This window comes from Nicotiana attenuata, unplaced genomic scaffold (assembly GCF_001879085.1).
Source record: "Nicotiana attenuata strain UT unplaced genomic scaffold, NIATTr2, whole genome shotgun sequence".
Taxonomy (NCBI): Eukaryota; Viridiplantae; Streptophyta; class Magnoliopsida; order Solanales; family Solanaceae; genus Nicotiana; species Nicotiana attenuata.
The window spans coordinates 589,792-600,444 of NW_017670380.1; positions in this window are offsets into that span (position 1 = coordinate 589,792).

Below are 10,653 nucleotides of genomic sequence, written 5' to 3' on the forward strand. Positions count from 1 at the left end.
TTTTCTTAAATTTCGTACTTAATAAAAATATATCACATAAATGGATGGAGACTATAATGCGGACCAAATAATCTCTTGGTAGGTAATTGCGACATGTTCGAACGCAATATTCCATAGGTAGAATTGCTCGAGGAAGAAGAGAAAAAGGGGGCCCTATTTCAAGTTTGCAGGAAGACTGAGGTAAAAAAGATTCAAAGAAAGGGGAAACAGAAAAAACTGAAAAAGGTCACGTTTCAGCATCAACTTTCGAGCTTTAAGTCAGTGTGGGCTTGACCATGAGACTTTTCAAGAGCTACACCTATATATGGTCTATCCATAACTACGCCTAAAGCTGTCCCCTAACTCCCTATAGCATTTATTTCCATTTTGACCATCATTTTTCCCTGTCCCATTTGTGAACCAACATTCTTTTTCCTTTTTTCTTTTTAACTGGTGAGCTAGAACAAAATTATTCTCTGATCAATTAAATAATTGTTCTAATTTTTCTGTTTTCTTGCATTTCTTTAATAACCACATTGTTCGGATTAGATTTGTACCACTGCTCGACAGTTTCATCAGTTACGTGTTAGCTATTTTTTAATCAATATGAGTATTGAGTAACATCATCTACTAAGGCTTAGAGATGAAAAAAATCTTCATCGTTTTTTATCTTTACCGTAATTTACCTCGACTGCTCGACAGTTTCATCAATTAAACCTCAACATTTTCATCTAATTTATTGATTATTTTGTCACACTTTTGAGTGGCGTACTTCCTATAATCTATTATATATAGTTCCACATATCCCCGCTCAAGGATTGAAATATCTTAATGTTTTCCAACATATAATACTATATAACCCCTTGTTTCAATTTAGATGACACACTTTCTTTATTAGTATGTTCCAAAAAGAATGACACATTTCTACAATTAGAAATAATTCAACTTTAAACTTTTTATTTTATTAATTTTGAGCTAATGAGAAACTTTTATAATCATACAAATGTTTTAGTCCCATAAAGCTTTTGTATCTTAAGCTTTTAAGACTACAAGTTTCAAATATCTTTTTTTTATTAAATTTTGTGCCGAGTCAAACTACCTCATCTAAATTGAACGAAAGTGTTAAAAAATATACCGAGAAGGAAATTTCTAATAGCATACTTTTTTGTCTTAATTTATGTGACAATTTCAAACAATGTGAACTTTGACCAATATTTTAAAATATATTTTTTCATTTGCCATGATAAGACTTACTACTCATAATACTTTTTGTATAATTTTGAATATTTAAATTTAAGTTTAAATTTACAATATTAAGTTAATAAAATTTAAATTTAGCCTTAGTAAAATTAATTTCGATAAATGAAAACCACATAAATTGAGACACGAAATCAAAGACATATTGCCTGTATTAGGAATCATTGCTAGTTTTATTAAACTAAGACACCTCTGTAATTGGGAGCCTAAGGGAGATTCCATCATGGATGCAACTATATAAGTTCACCTTATTAGCAGGGGCAAACTATAGTCTAAATTATGAGGCACGTGAACCTTTGATCCCGTTATCAAATTAGGTATTTTATGTACTTATTTTATAAAATTGGTCCAATAAACACTATTAGAAATTCGGCAAAAATCGACCAAGAAAAACCGACCAATTTTGGTTGGTAAAATAACCGGCCGAATACCGACCAAAGTTGGTTGGTTTTTCAAAATATTTTTTTTTTTATGAAACCGACCAACTTTGGTCGGTTTTCTTTGGCGCAAAAATGCGGGAAACTATTTTTGAGTCTCGCGAAATTTATTTTTCAAGAAACCGACCAGCTTTGGTCGGTTTTTACAATTAAAATAAATAAAAATTAATATTAAAAAAACCGACCAACTTTGGTCGGTAAATTCGGCCAGTCATTTTGAAAAACCGACCAACTTTTGTTGGTAATTTTATTTTTTAATAAAACCGATCAACTATGGTCGGTTATTTTCGTGCGAAAATATAATTAAATAGTATATATTAAAAAAAAAAGACAATCTTAAAACAAAATGCACCAATGGTCTAGTGGTAGAAGTGTATCCTGCCACAGTACACACCCCGGTTCGATTCCCAGACGGTGAATCTTTTGATTACATAATTAAAATACCGACCAACTTTGGTCGGTTTATTTTTGCAATATTTCTTTTTTTGAATTTAATTTACCAACCAACGTTGGTCGGTAATTTCCGACCAACTTTGGTCGGTATATTAAAACGACCATCAAAATACCGTTCAAGCGTATTTGGTCGGTAATTGGCCATAACCGACCAAAGTTGGTCGGTTTTTTTGGCCGGTATTTACCGAATTTCTGATATGTATCGGCACTCATGTTCCATAAAGATTGAATGATCCACTTGATTCAATACTTATTTATTTACTCAAAGAAACAATATATTCTCACTTAACACTTTTTTTACTTCATTTCTTAAATGGTGTATCCATATTATAAAAATATAGATTCGCCTCCCTCGTAGGGAAGAGCGAGTATTTCTGAATATATACTCAAGTAAATAAAAATAATACTTATCATATCTTGTGAAGGATAGTGATTAGTGAGTAAGGAGTCTCTGTCTTTCATTGGAGTGTCAATACCACGTGCAACCTTTGGAAGAACTACTATTACAAACTTCAGATAATAAAAAATGTTGAGAATTCATTATTTGGCAAGTTATTAACGTATAGGTAAAATACCTTCATATTAAATAATCGTAAAATAATGCGATACGTGGAGCCGAAGGCATAAAGCAATCAGGTTCGAAGGCAACGATCCCACTTGTTTCCGAAGGGAATAATGTTTATAAAGGCGAAATGAATGTTTGTTACCCGGTAGTATTTAATAGAGAATATTCTATAGCATTAAGTACGTAGTCCATTACAAAGAATATGACATTCGCTGCCTACCGTTACACATTCTTAAAAGGCCCTCATAATTGTCATTTAAGAGGGGCTTGATCCTATGACCTTGTTCCTTAGGTGCAACTATAAATAGTGAGCTCAACAACCATTGTAAATAGGGGTGTTCATAAAAACCCGAAAAACCAAACCAAACCAAACCGACCAAGAAAAACTGATACTTTTTGGTTTGGTTTGGTTTTAGTTTTGAATTTTAAAAACCGATCAAATTTGGTTTGGTTATGGTTTTAATCAGAAAAAAACCGAAAAAAATCGAACCAAACCGACTATAGGAGTAAGTATTTCAAATTCATTATTACACCTATATATATGTATATTTTTATACAAAGTTTCAAAAATTTTATGGTAAATGTTAATAGTTTGCACTTTTAGTATAGTTCTTTACCTTTACATTCTAATTTGATTGGTAGTTTTCTTTTGTTAAGTGTAAGAATCCATTTCATGTTAAAAATAATATATTTTTAATTGAGTCCTTAAATTATTCATCACTATTTAATTCAATTATTATCAATATATCTTGATAAATAATAGATTTCTAAAAGGGCAATTGATTTGATAGTGTTACGTTAAAAATGTGGTCGCCGAAATATGTGTTTGGTACTGTATGTCGTATATTTAAGAAAAAAACCGACAAATAACAGAAAAAACCGAAAAACCGACAAAATCCGACATAAACCGAATCGAGAAAAAACCGACTTAATTGGTTTGGTTTGGTTCTAATATTTGAAAAACCGACTTACTTGGTTTGGTTTCTTTTTCGGGAAAAACCGATCCAAACCGAACCATGAACACCCCTAATTGTAAAAAAAACAAATTTTCTGACAAACTTAAGTGATACACTGTTCAAAGCTCAATAATATTTTAACTTATTGCTTATTGATATTGTTACTGCTTACTCCCGAAAGCTCTGTTCCCGGAATTATGATTTCTGTTGTCTTATCTCGATTTCAACGATAAGTCTTACATTCTTATTTAATTTATTTATCATTTTGGGATCAAATCGATTCACTTATCTATAAACCACGTATAAATTCAATTGTACCATTTTACAGATAAACAGTTTGGCGCCCACCGTGGGGCCTAGAAGTTATGTAATTGAGTTGATCCTTGCATCTATTACTAACCTGTTTGATTCTTTGTTCTTAGCAAAAATCATAGAAAATGGTAAATAACGATGTCAACTTCGCACACAACGTTGATGCCTAAGGAAGTCAGCCTCAACACGAAGATTAGATCAGTGATACCCGCAACGAGGGGGTTGTGGAAACGCCGGTTCATGGAGGGAAATATCCACGACTTGTTCGAGAGGCAACTCGTGATGATGCCGAAGACGAGCACGTCGGTGAAATAGTAAAGATGCTGAGGGAGCAACAAAAGGTCATTAAGGGCTACCTCTCACGACAGGATTAGGTCATGACGGAATTGAGGCAGGCATTGTCAGGTGCTTCCAACAACACGAATGGATGAGGATTGGTTCCTTCCAGTGCTCCCGCAAACCAAGTAACACAGAGGGTCGACAACAACACCCCGAGAGGCAAAGTCGGCTTTAACAGGGCTGGAGGCAACGGTAGTAATAATGAGAATGATCCATTTAAAACCGAACTCATGCGGTTTACGAGAAAAATAAATGCCCGAATGGATCAGATTTCGGGGCGCACCACCAGTGTTGAAAGGATCGGACTCAAAGATATACACCCAATTGTCGTTCAAACCAAGCGCGGACCAGAGTTGATCCCTAAGCGGTTCCAAATTCAATACGAGTCGAAGTATGATGGGACTTCGGATCCTTAGGAGCACATCACCACCTATACAACTGTGGTGAAGGGAAGTGATTTAGCTCTGCACGATATTGAGTCAGTCTTACTGAAAAAATTCGAGGCGACCCTCTCGAATGGGGCCCTGGCATGGTATTCGCTATTATCCGAGCACTCAATAGATTCCTTCGAGATGCTCACGGATTCTTTTATCAAGGACCATGCCGGGGACAGAAAGGTACATACCTGAAAGGCCAACATATTCAGGATTGCATAAGGAGACTCTGAATTGCTACGGGAGTTCATGACCATGTTCCAGAAAGAAAGGATGCTGCTACTAGTTGTACCGGACGAATGGGCAGCTGAAGCATTCGCTAAAGGACTGAATCCGAGAAGTTCTGATGCTTTTCAAAAGTTGAAAGAAAGTCTGCTCGAGTTTCAGGCAACCACATGGAGGGATGTTCACAACCAGTATGAGTCAAAGATAAGAATTGAGGATGATCAGCTCGGTTTTCCGGCATCAACCAAGGGTCAGGATCGGGAGAAGAACAAGGAAAAAGCAAAGGATGATTTCGACACAGATCGTCGGTCTTCAAGAGGTCGATGTTTGCCTTATGAAAGGGCCGAAGGACGCGGCAGAGGTTTTCGGTCGGCGGATAGATTCACTACCGATAGGAGAGCTGATCACGACTGAAATAACAGATCATTGCAGGACAAGGAGATATCAGGTTCCCGAGATTCCTCCTACCCTAGGCTTTCCGAATGCAACTTCAACGTTAGCATAGTGGAGCTGGTGTCGGCTATGAGGAACATTAAGGAAGCACGATTTACGAAACCATTGAGATCTAATCCAGGTCAAAGGGATCCTAATTTATGGTGTGAATACCATGTGACCAACAGCCACCAGATAAGGGATTGTCGGCATTTGCACGAAGAGATGGAGACATTGCTGAAAAATGTCCATCTCAGAGAATTCTTACGTGATCAGGGTAAGAACAACTATGGTTGCGATCGTGATAACGCGGAACCTTCGAAAGCAGGAGAAGATCCTCCACGTTTGACGATCAACATTATTTTCAGGGGAAACAAGATTAATGGTGTGACATTTTTGGCGGCAAAAAGACGAAGGTATCAGTAACCCACACACTTCGAGAAGTCGCTGAGGACGACATTATATTCACAGAGGAAGACACTGATGGACTACTGCTGCCGCACAATGATGCTTTGGTAATCTCTTTAAATGTCTTATATTTTAAAATTAAACGCATTTTGGTAGACCCTGGAATTTAGGCCAATATCATCCAGTGGAGAGTGCTTAAGCAAGCCAAGTTGACGGGAAGCATTATTCTGGCCACTAAACTCCTTGCCGAGTTTAATCTGTCAAGCGTGACAACCCGAGGAGAGATCCCGCTGCCCACGAATGCCGAGGGAGTGATGAAGACAACCCTTTTTCGAGGTAATAGACGGAGATATGGGCTACAATATTATCACGGGGAGACCATGGTTTCACGAGATGAAGGCCATGCCGTCAACATATCATCAATTACTGAAGTTCCCAACTCCCGAGGGAATTAAACAAATAAGAGGAGACCAACCGATGGCAAGGGAGATAATGCAATCTCAATTTCCAGTAGAAAGGGAAGGAGCATACAACATAGCAATTACAGGAACCGGCGCATGCTCCCGAGTCGAGCGAAGTCAACCAGGGGGAGAAGTCGTCGGAATCTTATCAGGTGCCAAGATATTTCTAAGTACCAGAAGAAATGGACGCAACAAAATCCACAGCGGAAGAACTTGAGCAAGTTGCGTTGTTCAAAAAGTTTTCGGAGAGGAAGTTCCACTTCAGGACAGGACTAAACCCCGAGCTCAGGTCTGGATTTATAAAATTTATTAAATTTAATGTTGACTGTTTTGTGTGGTCTCATACGCATATGACAGGTATCCCGCTAGAAGTGGCCATGCACAAATTAAGCCTGGATCCTAACATCCCTTCGGTAAGGCAGAAAAAGCGTCCTATTACCGAGGCCAGAAACAAATTCATCAAAGAAGAGGTAACTCCTTTGCTTGATATCGGTTCAATATGAGAAGTAAATTATCCTGACTGGCTAGCTAACGTAGTAGTAGTTCCAAAGAAAAATAATAAATTTCGCATGTGCGTATACTATAAGGATCTAAATAAGGCGCGCCAAAAGACTAGTTCCCATTGACAAACATTGATCAAATGATTGATGCAATGGTCGGGCATGAGTTAATGAGTTTTCTCGATGCTTACTCCAGTAACAACCAAATCAAGATGAACCGAGGATCAGAAAAAAACTTCGTTCATAACGAACTTTGGAACATATTGTTATAATGTGATGCCTTTCGGACTAAAGAATGCTGGAGCCACTTATCAGTGGCTCGTAAACAAGATGTTTGATAAACAAATAGGAAAAACCATGGAAATTTACATAGACGATATGCTGATTAATTCTCTGAATGCAAGTGATCATCTTAAACACTTGCAAGAAACCTTTGACATCTTAAGAAAGCACAACATAAAGCTTAACCCCAAGAAGTGTGCATTCGGAGTTAGCTCTGGTAAGTTCTTGGGATTCGTGGTGTCGCAAAGGGGGATCGAAGTCAACCCCGACAAAATTAAAGTCATCGAAGATATTCCGGACCAGCTATTAATAGTGAAATAGGTTTAAAGCTTGACAGGAAGATTGGACGCTTTAAGCAGATTCATTTTCCGATCTTCGGAAAAATGGCATTACTTCTTGTCACTCCTCAAAAAGAAGAACAACTTCGAATGGGCTCCAGAGCATCAGAAGGCATTGAAGGATTTGACAAAGTATTACAAACTTAAGATAATAAAAAATGTTGAGAATCCATCATTTGGTAAGTTATTAATGTGTAGGGTAAAATATGTTCATATCAAATAATCGCATAATAAAGCGACACGTGGATCCGAAGGCAAAAGGCAGAAGGCATCTGGTCCGAAGACAACGGTCCTGCTTGTCCCCGAAGGGAATGACGTTCATAAAGGCGAAATAAATGTCTGCCACCCGGTAGCATTTAATGGAGAATATTCTATAGCATTAAGCACGTAGTCCGATACAAAGAATATGGCATACGGCCTGCCGTCACACATTATTTAAAGGCCCTCCTAATTGTCATTTAGGAGAGGCTTGATCCTAGGACCTTGTTCCTTATGTTCAACTATAAATAGTGAGCTCAACAGCCATTGTAAAATAAATGAATTTTTTGACAAACATATGTTACACTGTTCAAAGCTCAGTATTATTTTATCATCTTGCTTATTGATATTGTTACTGCTTCCTCTGGAAGCTCTGCTCCTGGAATTAGGATTTCTGCTGTATTATCTCTATTTCAACGCTGAGTCTTACATTCTTGTTTAATTTATTTATCATTTTAGGATCAAAACGATTCGCTTGTCTATAAACCACATATAAATTCAATTGTACTATTTTACGGATAAACAATTAAATCTTTCCCTTTGCTTTAATCTTGCATTATATCTAAGGCTTAATATCAATCGGCAACAGAATAATAGAATGCAATCTCGTCATCATTTTCTTTCTCTTTTTATAATTGTGATATTCGAAGTAACTTGTGTGTGCGTTTCTCGACTAATTTTACATATTACCTACTATTTTTTGTCACCACAAATATTAAGTAACTTTACCATCGAGGCTCGAATAAATAGAAAAAAATTATGTCGTCGTCATTCTCTCAAGCACTTATATTTTAGCGAGAGTGATCCATAAAAGTATAATTTGCTCACCTTGTCTAAATTTTAGTCAATTAGGTTTAGTTATATAGGATCTATTGCTCCACCTTTTTTAATTTTTAACTTAATTAAGTATATTTTTTATGAATTGATCAAACGTGACTTGTTATTAACTCGACCCTATTACTGTTGACTTAAATTTAATTCCAATTCTAGCATTTGACCCGTAGTTTCATTCCTTTTAGAAATTCTTGTATTCTGTAATATTATTGACCACTTTGGAATATCCAATTCTCTTTTAATATTTTTCTCATGCTAGGAAGAATTTCATAGCTATCTAAACATAGAAGTATCGGTCCACCTAGGTTCATGTAATTTATATATTTCTCTATAATTAGTTCTTAACTATTCCAAAACAATTCTGATGAAATAGTAAACTTTGACTCGGTTTTGAATTCGAGCATCTCGGTTTGTGATATGAGACTTTTCGTCCAGTTCAAATTTATCTATTTTTCTCATTCTTGGAAGAATTTCATAGCTATCTAAGCATATAAGTATCGGTCCACCTAAGTCCATGTAAATTTATATAGTTCTCTATAATTAGTTCTTAACTATTCCAAAACAATGCCGACGAAATAGTATAATTTGACTTTTAAAAGAAATTGACGATTTAACCATTAGTTTTGAGTTCTAGCATCATGTTTTATGATATGAGACTTTTCGTAGGTTCATTTGGTGATTTATGATTTGCGAGTATGGATGGTTTTTAGTTCCAAGAGGTTAAAAAATAATTTGGAACACTTAGGAGTCGTTTGGTATGATGAATAAGAAAAATAATTCTGGAATAAAAATTTAATACCACCTTATCCCTTGTTTGGTTTAATATTAGAATAAGTTATTCCAGAATTAGAAATAGTACAGGGATAAATAATACCTGCCAGATGGTGGAAAAGTAATCCCAGGATAAGTTATCCCAGATAAAGTAGTAAATTGACAATCTCATGATTAATACAACATACAAAACAGTTAATAAGAAATAATACCAGGATAACTAATCCCGGCATAACTAATCTCAGTCTAACTAATCCCATCATAACTAATTTCATCATATCTTGTCTTCGAACTAAATGACCCATCAGTACCTAATTAGAGGCTTAAAGTTGGCAGAGTTGATCAAAGTTAACATTTTAAGTAAACAAACTTGAAATCTGTCACGACCCAAAGTCTGCCTAGTGGTGATGGCACCTAACTCGACCCGCTAGGTAAGTCAAGTACAGTCAACACAATTTTATTGGAATTAATGTGAAGCCAATAAGTGAAATAACTGAAATTGATACAACTTCCCAACAACTGGTAGTACAAGTCATGAGCCACTATGATTTATATTTACAAACGGGTATGAAGAATAAATATAGTATCTGTTTGAAATTTACATAAAACAAAATTTTAAGTTCTAACTACCGTGAACAAAAGGTAGCTTGAATCTGGAACGTTGGGATATCTTCAATGCCAATCTTCGCCTTCCACAGCTACGCAACTCCAAGATCTGCATGCAAGATGCAAAAGTGTAGCGTGAGTACGACCAACCCCATATACTCAGTAAGTATCTTAACTAACCTCGGTGAAATAGTGGCGAGATTTTAGTTAAAAGATACCTACTTATATTTGTACATGTGTAGATAATAAGCAGAAAGAGCAAATACGAGAAAGGTACCAAATGAAACAAGAATACAATTGGCGGAGGGAACCAGAATAATATAATCTCAGACTTCGTGTCACAACATCAAGAATAAATTGCATCGACAACACAACTACAACACATTAAATCTGTTGCGGAGTGCAACCCTATCCCAATACTTAAAACGATACCATGATCCGATTTCCATTGTCATACCATATCATCGTCAGTTCATATCATATTCCGTCCTTATTTCTTCATATAAATATCGTTGCGGCATGCAACTCGATTCCCCCCAATATATATATTTATATATATATATATATATATATATATTTATATATATATATATATAGAGTCTGTTAAGTCATGTCAATGTAATGTCCTTTCTGTCATTGTACTGTTTCTTTTTATATATATATATATATATATATATATATATATATATATATTATTGTTGTAGCGTGCAACCGATCCATAATATCAACAATGTCATATAAAACCATAATAACAACCAAATGCGAGAAAAGTTCACAACGAAACACTAAGAAAATGAACACGCAAT